The following is a 13,842-nucleotide window of genomic DNA, read 5'->3' as shown; positions in this document are numbered from 1 at the left end:
TCCTAGAGTAATGGAAATAAAAGCAAAAATAAACAAATGGGACCTAAGTGAACTTAAAAGCTTTTGCACAACTAAGGAAACTATAAGCAAGGTGAAAAGGCAGCCTTCAGAGCAGGAGAAAATAATAACAAGTGAAGCAACTGACAAAGAATTAATCTCAAAAATATACAAACAGCTCATGCAGCTCAATACCAGAAAAATAAATGACCTAATCAAAAACTGGGCCAAAGAACTAAATAGTCTTTCTCCAAAGACGACATACAGATGGCTAGCAAATACATGAAAAGATGCTCAACATATGAGGTACTATCTCACAACAGAATGGCTGCTATCAAAAAGTCTACACACAATAAATGCTAGAGAGGGTGTGGAGAAAAAGGGAACCCTCTTACACTGTTAGTGGGAACACAAACTAGTACAGCCGCTATGGAGAACATGTGGAGATTCCTTAAAAAACTGAAAACAGAACCACCATACGACCCAGCAATCCCACTGCTGGGCATACACACTCAGGAAACCAGATCTGAAAGAGACATGTGTACCCCAATGTTCATCGCAGCACTGTTTACAATAGCCAGGACATGGAAGCAACCTAGATGTCCATTGGCAGACGAATGGATAAGAAAACTGTGGTACATATACACCATGGAATATTACTCAGCTATTAAAAAGAACACATTCGAATCAGTTCTCATGAGGGAGATGAAACTAGAGCCTATTCATTATACAGAGTGAAGTAAGTCAGAAAGAAAAACACCAATACAGTGTATTATTGCATATATATGGAATTTAGAAAGATGGCAATGATGACCCTGTATGTGAGACAGCAAAAGAGACACAGATGTAAAGAACAGACTTCTAGACTCTGTGGGAGAAGGCGAGGGTGGGATGATGTGAGAGAATAGCACTGAAACATGTATGTTACCACATGTGAAATGGAGGACCAGTCCAAGTTCAATGCATGAGACAGGGCTCTCAAAGCCGGTGCTCTGGGACAACCCAGGGGGGTGGGAGGGGATGGGGAGGGAGGTGGGAGGAGGGGTTGGGGACAGGGGGACATATGTATAACCATTGCTGATTCATGGCAATGTATGGCAAAAACCACCACAATATTGTAAAGTAATTAGCCTCCAATTAAAATAAATAAATTAATAAAAAAGGAGTAATAAGCAAATTTCAGCTGACTTCTCAACAGAAACAACAGAAGCCTGAAGACTGAATGGAATTAATAACCTCAAGGAATTAATGGAAAGTAACAGTTGGTATAGTAAAAATACCCTTTCAAAAGGCAGATGCATTAAAGACATAGTCAGGCAAACAAACGGACATAACCTGTCACTGGCATATTCATACCAAAGAAAACACAAATGAATATTCTTTGAGCAGAATAAAGAAGGGGTCATTAATCATAGTTGATGCTTGGCAACATCAGAAAATAAAGAGGAAAGGAAATGATATATAAACAGTGCAAATCTATGTTAACTAAAAACTACTATAATTAGGTATTTGGGTGTTAAAACAGTCCTAAAGACATACAGAAGTATCAAGACACTACAAAAAATTGGAAGAGAACATTTAATAAGTTAAGAGTGTATTAAGGTCCTTGCATTGTCTGAAATGGAATAAAAGCACTAATTAATATTACATTTCAGTAAGTTAAGAATACATGTTGGGGGCTCCCCTGGTAGTTCAATGGTTAAGACTCTGAACTTCTACCACAGGGACTGCGAGTTCAATCCCAGGTCAGGGAACGAAGATCCTGCACGCCAGGCAGTGCAACCCCCCAAAAAGCATACATACTGGAGGCTGCAAGGTTAAAACTAGTGTAATAAAGACTCTAGGACTAACATAGCTAAAAGAGGAAGACAGAAAAAAAACAACTGAACAATCCATTAAAGGAAAGCAAGAAAGGAGAAAGGGGGTGAGTACACAAGGACTCAGAACAAGGAATCGAAGGCAAAGGGCAAGACAAGAAACTTAATTCTTAACATTCGTGCAAGTATATTAAATGCAAGCTGATCCAACAGTTAAAACACAGACTTTCAACAAAACCAAGTATCAGCAACACAAACAACACGAACTCTACATTGGGGTCATCTTAAAACTAAAATGCAGGGAAAGTAAAAGCTCAAAAATGGAATAAAACACATGTGTGAAACCCTAATCAAAAGAAAGCCTGGTAACCTATGTTAATATCAAAAGTATTCTTTAAGGCAGGAAAGAATGACAGGAGTCAAGATTGCCAAGAGAAATATCAATAACCTCAGATATACAGATGATACCACTCTCACGTCACAAAATGAAGAACTAAAGAGCCTCCTGATGAGGGTGAAAGAGGAGAGTGAAAAAGCTGGCTTAAAAGTCAACTTCAAAAAACTAAGATCATGGCATCCAGTCCCATCATTCCATGGCAAATAGATGGGGAAAAAGTAGAAACAGCAGCAGAATTTATTTTCTTAACTTCAAAATCACTGCAGATGGTGACTGCAGCCACAAAATTAAAAGATGCTTGCCCCTTGTAAGAAAAGCTATGACAAACCTAAACAGTGTATTAAAAAGCAGAGACATCACTTTTCATCCGTATAGTTAAAGCTATGGTTTTTCTAGTAGTCATGTACAGATGTGAGAGTTAGACCATCAAGAAGGCTGAAATTGATGCTTCTTTATTGTGGTGCCAGGGAAGACTCCTGAGAGTCCTTTGGACTGCAAGGAGATTAAACCAGTCCATCCTAAAGGAAATCGACCCTGACTACTCATTAGAAGGATTGATGCTGAAGGTGAAGCTCCAATACCTGATGAGAAGAGCCAACTCATTGGAAAATACCCTGATGCTGGGAAAGATAAGGGCAGGAGGAGAAGGGGGCAAAAGAGGATGAGACAATTGGATGGCATCACCAGCTCAATGGACCTGAGTTTCAGCAAACTCCAGGAGATAGTGAAGGACAGGGAAGTCTGGTGTGCTGCAGTCTACGGGGTTGCAGAGTCATACACAATTTAGCCACTGAACAAAACAACAACAATGCATAATAGAGATAGAATGACAGTATAATAATAAAATGTATGCTTCACCAGAAAAACATAGCAATTCTAGATTTCTATGCACCTAATAATATACAACCTAAAATTATATAAAGCAAAAACTGACAGAACCAAAAGGAGGAAAAGCCAAATTTGTAATCACAATGGGTAATTTTCACAACCCTCTCACAGTAATAGAATAAGCACCCAAAACACATGAAAGATAAAGGATTTTACATATGATTAGTAAACCTAGTCTAATTTATGAGTTGAATCGTGTGCCCAAAAATGGTATGCTGAAGTTCTAATCCCTAGCACCTCATAATGTGACCTCAACTGGAAACAGGTTAATTACAAATGTGATTAGTTAAGACGAGGTCACCCTGGAGTAGTATGTGCTCAGTTGGTCAACAGTGTCCAACTCTTGGTGACCCCATGGACTATAGTCTGCCAGGTTCCTCTGTCCATGGAATTCTCCAGGCAAGAATACTGGAGTGCACTGCCATTTTCCCCCTCCAGGGGACCTTCCCAAGCCAGGGATCAAACCTGCATCCCCTGTGTCTCCTGCACTGCAGGCAGACCCTTTGCCTGCTGAGCCATCGGGGAAGCCCACAGCAGGGACTCTTAATCTAGCGTGCTGGACACCCTGACAGAAACAGAGAGGCACAGAGAAGATGCCTCATGAAGACACAGAAAGATGCAGGGAGAAGACACCCTCACTCAGCAGAGGCAGAGGCTGCAGTCATGCCTAGAAGCCAACGAACCAAAGGGCTGCTGGCAAATACTTGACACTAACAGGTGCAAGGAGACTCTCCCCTACCAACTTTAGAGGGAACCAACACCTTGATTTTTTATTTCTAGACTCCAAAACTATGGAAAAATAAATTTCTGTTGCTCAAGTCAAACAGAATGCTATACTTTGCCACAGCAACCCTAGCAAACTAAATACACTGCAATTAACAACTGGAAATACATTCTTTTTAATCAGGCATGAATTATTTAACCTAATTAATCATTAAAAAACAAAAGACAAAGTACGGAAATGATCCATAATATACATTTTGGTCATAGCAAAATAAAAAACAAAAATATAACTATGGAAATCGTCATATGTTTAAAATTTATACTCATGTGAAATACTTCAAAATGAAGTATTTTCAAATAAATAAAGATAAAAATCAACATCAAGACATATGTGACACAACTATAACCACACTTAAAAGGGCAATTTGTAGCCTTGAAATGTACAGTGTAATAAAAGAAAGACTGAAAACTCTAAGATGACTTCTTAAATGATATTCCACATATCCAAAAATATACATATAATGCAAACCAAACTCTTCCATAGAACATTAAAAGAGAAAAAATTTAGTAAATGTTTTTATGAGGAAAAGTATAGGCCAATCCCATTAATGAACACAGATATAAAAATCCTAAAGAAAATATAAAAATGAAATTTAACAATACATTAAAAAGGATAATATATATCATGAACCAACTGGGTTTATTTCAGAAATGCAAGACTAGTGTCACTTTCAAATATCAATCAATGCAGTTAACATTAAAAGAATAATAGATAAAATTATATAATTATCCATAAAGATGCAGAAAAACTTCATCACCCATTTGTGATAAAACCTCTGAGCAAACTATGAATAGAAGGGCCATGATAAAGAGCTTCTATAAGAACCACAGTAAACACCATAGCTTAACCGAGAAATACTGAAAGGATTTAAGAATGCCTTCTATGATTATTTGTATTCAAGGCTGGATAAGTGGTTCTAGCCAGTGCAATAAAGCAAGAGAAAAAAAGAAAAGTGAAAGGACAGAAAAGGAGGAAAAAAATCCCACTTTTTGGTGGTGATATGACTGTGTAAGTAGGAAATTTTTAAATAATATAGAGTCAAACCATTATACTCAAATAAATAGTATTATTCAATACATAATATGTAAATTGTATTTATACAAACAGAAACAATTAGAAATAGAAATAAAAGGCAGCATTTACAATGGCAGTGAAAAACTACTAAGACTCAGGAATAAATCTAATAAAAACATTTATAAACTATTGAGTGTTTACAAAAATTAAAGAAAGTCTAAATAAATGTATAGATCTATAAGTTTCATGGATCAGAAAGCCCAATAGTATAAAAATGTCATTTCATCACAAATGGAGCTACAGATTCCAACCAAATCCCTAGTAGGATATTTTTTGGTGAAAATTTACAATTGATTCTAAAATTTATATGGAACTATAAAGGCTAAGATGAGTCAAGGTAATTGTGAAGAAACGAAAAAAGTATGGGAAGATAATTCTCTATCAAGATTTTCATAATTAAGATGCTGTAATAAAATCGATCAATGGAAGAAAATACAGAATCTAGAGTAAGACTTATACCAATATATATGTAAATGTATACATACACATACATACTTCACAACCTCACTAAATTTGAAAGATAAAAGTTTCTAAAAGATAATACGGGAGAATATTTTATCACCTTGAGGTAAGCAAAGATTTCTTAAGCAGGGCACAAACAGTACTAACTTTTAAAGACTGATAAAGTAAACCACACTAAAATTAAGAACTTCTGTCCTTTTCAAAGTATATCATGTAGAGAGTAGAAAGGTAAGCCACTAGTGGAAGAAGGTATTTATAAAGTATATATCCAAAAACGGGCTTGTACCTTTAAAAAAAAAAAAAACCCAATATAAGAAAGAGACAAAAGATTTAAAAGGAGACATTTCATCAAAGGGATCATCTTAATGCCCTATAATCTTATTAAAAGATGCTCACTATCCATTACTCAACAGTGATACAAAAGTTATAATCCCAATGAGACAGCAATATATATCTAGCCAGAATATTCAATATCAAGAGACTAATAATAATATTCAAAGTGGTGGCAGGGATATGGAACAACTGAAGCCCATGTACTGCTAGTAAAGTATAAATTGATATAATCCCTTTGGAAAACTGTTTGGCCTTATCTGCTCAACTTTTAAAGGCTCCCCAGGTGGCACTAGTGGTAGGGAACCTGCCTGCCAAGGCAGGAGACCTAAGAGACTCAGGTTCAAGCCCTGGGTGCAAAGATCCCCTGGAGGAGGGCATGGCAACCTACTCCAGCATTCTTGCCTGGAGAATTCCAGGGATAGAGGAGTCTGGCAGGCTACAGTCTATAGTGTCACACAGAATAGGATATGACCGAAGTGACTGAGCACATATGCACTCAAGTTTTAAAAATAGTACCTACCACTTTTATGCCTGTGTATTCAACAGAAACACATTCAAATGTACACCAGAAAAACCCACCATGTACAAGAATATTCATAGCATCGTTATTCAAACAGCTCAAATATGAAGCACTCAAATTTCTAACAGAAATAGCAAACTGTACGATTTTGATGGAATCCTTACACAGATGACAGTACATATAACAATGCAGGCCAATTTCATAAACATAATGTCAAAATAAGCCAGACAAAAATATACAAAATTCTGTACAAATTTCTAAAACAGAAGTAGTCGGAAGATGAGTTTCCTTTGGGAACAGAGATATCTGAGTAGGAGTACAGCACCATTCTAGGGTATTGATATTTGGTCTTCCCCTAGTGATTACAGCTTCCTTGGTGGCACTAGTGGTAAAAAACCTGCTGGCCAGCAGGAGACTTAAGAGACACAAGTTGAGCCCCTGGAGGAGAAAATGGCAACACACTTCAGTACTCTTGCCTGGAAAATCCCATGGACAGAGAAGCCTGGGAGGCTACAGCCCATGGCGCTGCAGAGTCGGACACGGCTGAAACCGCTGAGCACACAGCAGTGGTTACACTGAGGTGCTCCCTTTGTGGTAATTCTCAAAGCTTTCAGTCAAGAAGTGGGCATACTTTTCAGTTTGCATGCAAAGTGGTAAGTTAAAAAAAGAATTAGAGGAAGTTTAGAGTACACGTATCAAATTGTCAGGCAAAACAATTGAACAGACTGATGTTTTCTAATGATTGCACTCTGATACGCTTCTTAACTGGATGTTATAAGTACATTTATAGTAGAAATCATTAACAGTGGTGTGTAAGACTGTATTTGCTAAAGGCAATGCAGAAAGATATACATTTAGCCAAATAAATGATTCTCTTAAAATATGAATTATTGTAAATAAATTTTATAACTCACATGTCACTTGTGGTAAGGAAAGGCCCACATATAACTAATGACCTTTAACCAAATATTCCAAACTTAAGGGCAAGAAAATCCAAGTTGTTATTAATATTTTGGCGATTTAGAGATTCTAACAACCTGGGGAAACTAGAGTTTTATTTTTTTTGACTCTCCAGAGGCAAGTACACTCTTCTTAGAGGTAATGCACTATCAGGTCTTGGACAGAATATGTATCACTCTATGACAGAGCATGACTTGCTCTAGTACAGATACTATATCTGAAATTAACTAATAAGATCAGGTACTACATTTAATCCTCACCAAAAGGCTTGGAAGCAACTGACACTGGGTAATTTTAAAGTGGTTAAAAGCACAAATGATCACTTGAATAAATTCATCACAGTAAAATCATTTTTCCAAACAGCTTCCATCCCCATTCACTAGTCCATTCATTTTACAGCATCAGCAATCACTGTCTACTAAATATTAAGTAGGAAGCAGAAATAAAGGCATAATAGTGCAGCTTCTACAGATTTTCACTATTCTAAACCCTCCAAAATAAGTAAGCTTTAGAGGAGAGAAAAAAGTCAATACTGAAATTCCTTTTAAAGCCACATTGAAAAATATATTTAGGGGATACCATGCGGCAAAATTTTGAGTTGCTCCTGATATCTAAGAATGCACATATGCAAAATTTACTGTGGCCTATTACACTAGAGGAAAATTTACAAAGCATGGGCTTTTTAAATATTAAATATCATACGTTGTTTATAAATTAAAAATCAGTAGCTACTATTAAAACTAGTGTATTAGAAAAAGAATTTTAGAAATGTATTAACCAAAGATACTAAGAAACTGTAGGATGGAAGATTAAGGATGACTAAATGAATGTATAAAGTAAATGAAATCACTGATCACATCTGTCAGCTAATAATATAACTGGAATAAATACTGGTCATATATGTTTTAATATACATCATTAATTTCCTAGATTCTCTGGTACAAAAACTAATTTCCAAATCGCTAAGTAATTAGGTTGCTTTATAAAATCTTGGTTTTGATTGTAACCAATTGACAAATGCATGGAAAGAAAAAATAATTATTTGTTATCATGAAAATGAAATAGGTTAACTGGTTAACTCATTTTCTTAATCTAGTTGTTTTTGCTGTGAAGCAGACAAACAAGTTTTGAATTATATGAAAGAAGGAGCATTAAACTGAGAAAAGGGTTAATTCTGACAAAAGCAGCTCTTGATTTAAACTATCTGAATTCTATCTCAGCATGCATAAGAAAAACTCAAGTGTTGTTTTTTGGTTCTTTACAGAGTTTTTACCATACTTTAAACAAAACCATAGATTTGGGGGAAGTGACCTCCTTAGCAGTCACCAGGTAAAACCCTGGTGTTTCAGAGATGGCGGCGCCATGGCCCACAGAGGTGGCCCATCTCACGGCCACATTCTGTTGGCAGCTGAGACTACAGCTTCTTTTATTTGATTATTCTTTATTAAGCGTCTCTGACAGCAACAACTTCATAAAAATTATGGTCCGTTAAAACAAGTGTTAGTAAGATAAAAATTATGAGTAATACCAAACGATGATCTTCTGGGGAAAAAAAAAAACTGTAAGTTTCAAGAGGAATAAAAACACATTTTCACAAACACAGGGCCCTCTCAGAGGTCCAAAGACACATAGTTGAGTTAATGGAATTTTCACCTCACCACTTGGTCATATGAAAACAAATTAATGTATAAAATGTTGGTGCTCATCCCACTTAACTAGGTGAATTTTAAAGCAAATTCAGAAAATTACTTTTTTTCTTTAAAATATAAGCTTAAAATAGTATAAAAGTTAGATTCATAATTAAAACTGGAAAGAAAAGATTAACTTTCTAAAAGTGTTAATTTTTCTAATTATTTACAATTTAAAATTTCACTATAACCATTATATTATATTTAGCTTAAGTGTCTCCTAAAATTTCTTAAATATAAGGAACTAGACAAGTTTCTCTTTGTTTCAAAGCAATTTATTGGCAAATTTTTAAACTTAAAATTTTTTTTAATTTCTGCCCATCAATCTGGAAATATGATAGCAATAATAATATAATGATAATAGCAATATAGCAACAATAGCAATATAATGATAATAGCAATAATGATAGCAAATAATGATAAGAAAACAGCACCAATTATTTTTCAGATGAAAACTTCTCAGAATAGTATTTCTTCATCTTACTGTGTCTTCTATTTCATAACTTTCAACCAAGTTACAAGTGACAACAGAAATAAAAATCTAATCCTCTAATCTTTTAATGATATTAAAGGGATAGCAAACATAATGGTCACGTGCTTAGAATATATATATTTAATATTTTAGCACTCAATGACCAGAAAAAAAAAAAAGATTCTGATGATGTATGTCATTACAAAGTCAAATATGAGAAGCAACATGCAGGTCAACCAAAAAATGCTGAAAAAAGTACAGAATATGTAAAAAAGATGAATATTCACACATAAACTGGTCCACACAAATTAAAACGGATTCATCTAAGAAAAACGTTACTTGCACAGAGAAAAATCAAGCATAGTCAACACAGCTGTACTAAAAAAGAAAGAAAATATCCACAAAGTTTCAAAAACTAGAACCGATGAAATTGCGATTAACTAAAGTCCACATATTTTCTATTTCTAATTCTAAATATCTAACTGAAATCACCAAAGCACATCTCTGTGTTCCCAAAGTGACTATGCAAAGAGTTCACACCTCTGCCTTCTTCAGCAGATATGACTCCTTAAGAGCCAAAACAATGTTTTATTTACCTTTAGGTCCAGACTGCTTAGTAAAGTACAATTCACACAAAAGAGGCATTCAAAAAAGATTTGTTCTTTAATTAAATCTCATCAGTCATAGCAATAGTGCAAGATTTCAGACGAAATTAAATCAATGTCACAAACAAGCTGGTTTGTGACAGGTTCTTCACTCCTGTTTTTAAAGAGTTTTAGGTGGTCATTCAAGTAAAAAAAACTACCATTTGCATCAGGAATGAACAAACACAGAAATGAGAAATGTCTTGCCTACAGTTATTTGTTAAATTATTTAACAGAATCAATTACCATCACACACTGAGGCTACCTCCCTCCTTCCAGTAAGTATTCTCCAGGACTTTTCTACTTACAAAACTAGGACTTTCCTTTATCACCTTGATTTCTGTTTCCTAAATAGTGAAGACTCCTCCTGAAGAAAGCCATGGCAATACTGGAAGGCCCAGATTCAAGACAGAGGCAAAGAAAGTTTTAGGAAAAGCAGGATTATTCACACTGATAGTCTGATCAATTATTAAACAGATAAAAATTATGAGATAGAAAAGGCTTACGTAAAAAGATGTGATACAGAATGACCCGAGATGTTTCCATACACCAAATATTTAGTATAGAACCTATCTCCTATCCCCCAAGTCTGTATTCTACCCATTAAACCTACTGATGGTGGTGTGGTGGTCTAGTTGCTAAGTCATGCACAATTCTTTGCAACCCAATGGGCTGTAGCCTGCCAGGCTCTTCTGTCCCTGGGATTTTCCAGGCAAAAATATTGGAGTGGGTTGCCATTTCCTCCCCCAGGGGATCTTCCCAACCTAGGGACGGAACCCACATCTGCACTGCAGGCAGACTCCTTACTGCTGAGCCACCAGGGAAGCCCTTAAACCTACTGAGTATCCCATTTATTACAGCTTCCTAACACTGAATAACCAAGTGATAGGTAATTTCTTATCTTGTTGGTTGGGTACTGAGTTTCCAGGGAGGTTGCTCTATGACATTTGGAAGATGAAGATGGTCTCTCTATCTTTGAAATAAAAAATAATAATAATAAGGGTTCAATTTTGGCAAGAACCCCAGCTTCCAGCTTTTCTTAAATTATTTTGCTTAAAATAAAGCTTACTATAAATGGAAACAAAAAACCCAATATATTTTAAAAATTCATTTTACGTTATTATGCAACAAGAATATTTTGGACTCTAGTAAGAGCACTAAATGGTCGCCAGAAGTACTCTGATTTTGGTACTTATATAAGATGCCTGCTCTCCCTTGAAAAAACTTCTATGTCCCTCAACACCAATAATCATCATTTAACTAAATTAAATCTCTTTTTTCTCTTTTATTTTCAGACTTGAAAAACAGGCATAGTGAAGCTAAAACAAATGTGGATAGTGAAAGCACATTCTTAAAGAGCTCTGAGACAAAAAGGCAAATGACTGTTTATATAGCATAGAACAGCCAAAGATCATTAAGGTTAAGATTTAATAGCATCAAAATAGCATCAAAACTGAAAGAGAAGAGTGTCAAAGCAAACAAAATGCTACACCTAAAGAAAACATCTTAAAATATTAATAGCAGTTAAATTCACTATCTAGGAAATTAGATTCAAATTCTTCAAGAAAATAGAACCAAAATATGATTTCATACTTAATGAACATTTGAGGGGGCTTCCCTGATAGTTCAGCTGGTAAAGAATCTGCCTGCAATGCGGGAGACCTGGGTTCAATCCCTGGGTTGGAAAGATCCCCTGTAGAAGGGAAAGGCTACCCACTACAGTAGTCTGGCCTAGAGAATTCCATGGACTGTATAGTCCATGGAGTCACAGAGTCTGACATGACTGAGCAACTTTCGCTCACATTTGAGGAATTCCAGGAACCAGTAGCAACCTCTCAAGATCTCAGAACAATCCAATGCTTGAAACATGCAGAACATCAATAACACAGCACCTCTTCCCCTCTAAAAACACACCACTATCACCAACTGATCTCAACCCTGAGTCACCCAGTGAAACTCTGCAACCTTTATTTAAAGGAAACCGTACATAAAAAGGCACAGTTCATTACAGCCCAAAGGATCCAATGCTAACAGAAGGAACAAGCACGCCAGAGCACTGCCAACAGTATTCAATCTACCCCTAGCCTGCCCTGTGGCAATATGTCGCTTTCCGGCTGCCTACGTTAGAGACCTCTGAAGGTCTGATATTTGTTTTCTTATTAAAGATTTCTAGACTTCTGATTTCTGATTCTTCAACTTCTTTGATTTCTCTTTTCCTGCTTAGCTGCCTCTTAACTCAGCCTTTACTCGTATTTCTAGTCAATCACAGTTTGTGCGCTACTATCTATAGACAAGGGCTCTGGCCTTGTGCATGAAATTCAAATTTTGGCTTGTATTTGGATCTTGGCTTTTGTCTCTGATGATGAACTGAAACTGAAAAAAAAAATAAAATGAAACTGTTCAACTTTTTATAAGCAGTTTTGATATACATTGATAAAATCTGTAATAGAAGACTAAAACAAACTGTCTGTGCCCTCTAAGAACTTCATTCCTTGAAACTAACTGTATCCCTAATGAACATAATCAAGTTGGAAATACTATAAATGAACAGGGGTTGTCTTTGGGAACTACAGGTGAATAGGCGTTAACTATGGCCCTAGGACTCAAGTGAAAAACATCTTAATAATGGAATTTAAAAGTAAATGGGTAAACTATGTCTAAATAGAAAATCTGACAAACTAAAAAAAAATGTTTTAAGAATCTTGCAAATTTAAATTTGTAAAGGAAATGAACACATATAGAAATAAAATATGTTTCAAGCACAAGTATCTTGCTAAGCAACTGAATGCCAAACATTCCACCTTGAAAGAATAATTTGATCCATTTTCTCTAAGAACACTGTAGTCATTTGCTATCCACCTAATATTATCTTTAACTCAGACTGTCTTTATTAAAAGAAAAACTGAAGGATTCTATTGAGTTGGCCAAAAAGTTCGTTTCAGTTATTCTCTATCATCATACAGGCTTCCCAGGTGGCATTAGTGGTAAAAGAACCCGCCTGCCAATGCAGGAAATATAAGAGACACAGATTCAATCCCTGGGTTGAGAAGATCCCCTGGAGGAGGACATGGCAACCCACTCTAGTACTCTTGCCTGGAGAATCCCATGGACAGAGGAGCCTTGCGCGCTACAGTCCATGGGGTTGCAAAGAGTCAGACATGACTGAAGTGACTTTAGCATGCATATATGTATCATCATACAGAAAAACTCAAACTTTCTGACCAACCCAATATTTTGTACATTAACAGAAATCACATCTAAGACTTTATTAACTTAGATGAATGTAAAATTTCCAAATTCTAAACTAATAATTGAGAACACTGCTCAAAAGTTTCTTGTAGGGAACCTCCCTTCAGCCCTAAAATTCTGACTCCACCTCCAAATCAGAATCTCCTAAAAATATTCATAATAGCATGAGAGTGGCCATGATAAATAAGCAAGTCTATAATGAGGTACAAAAATTACTCTCCCTTTGACAATGATTTTCCTTTTTGATTTCCTTTCCTTAACAAATTTGAGAATATCAACTTTAAATAGATGCAATCTTCAGTAATATGTTACTGCAACTATATAACAAATAAATTTTAAGCTATGACTAACAATTATAATCAAGAACAATTATAATCCTTAGTAGGAGACCTTTCCATTCTATTTTAACTTTCAATAAGCCAGTATTTTCTAATAAATATTATTTTAAACACAAAGTAATAACCAACTGAAATCTACAGCTGCATTAAAAAATGAAACAAACTAGTACAAGGGGAAGACACTAACCCAGAACAGTAAAAAACAGCAGAAGGAAAATA

General features: G+C 35.6%; 1 protein-coding gene across 4 annotated transcripts in view; it reads right to left on the bottom strand.

The window, feature by feature from the left end:
• The window catches only part of RBM46 (RNA binding motif protein 46), a 51,863-nt gene that overhangs the window by 21,465 nt on the left and 16,556 nt on the right, over positions 1-13,842 (bottom strand). The gene's annotated exons all lie outside the window — the stretch shown is intronic.

Source organism: Dama dama, chromosome 5, assembly GCF_033118175.1.
Source record: "Dama dama isolate Ldn47 chromosome 5, ASM3311817v1, whole genome shotgun sequence".
NCBI lineage: Eukaryota > Metazoa > Chordata > Mammalia > Artiodactyla > Cervidae > Dama > Dama dama.
This window is presented reverse-complemented; position numbering and strand designations above follow the sequence as displayed.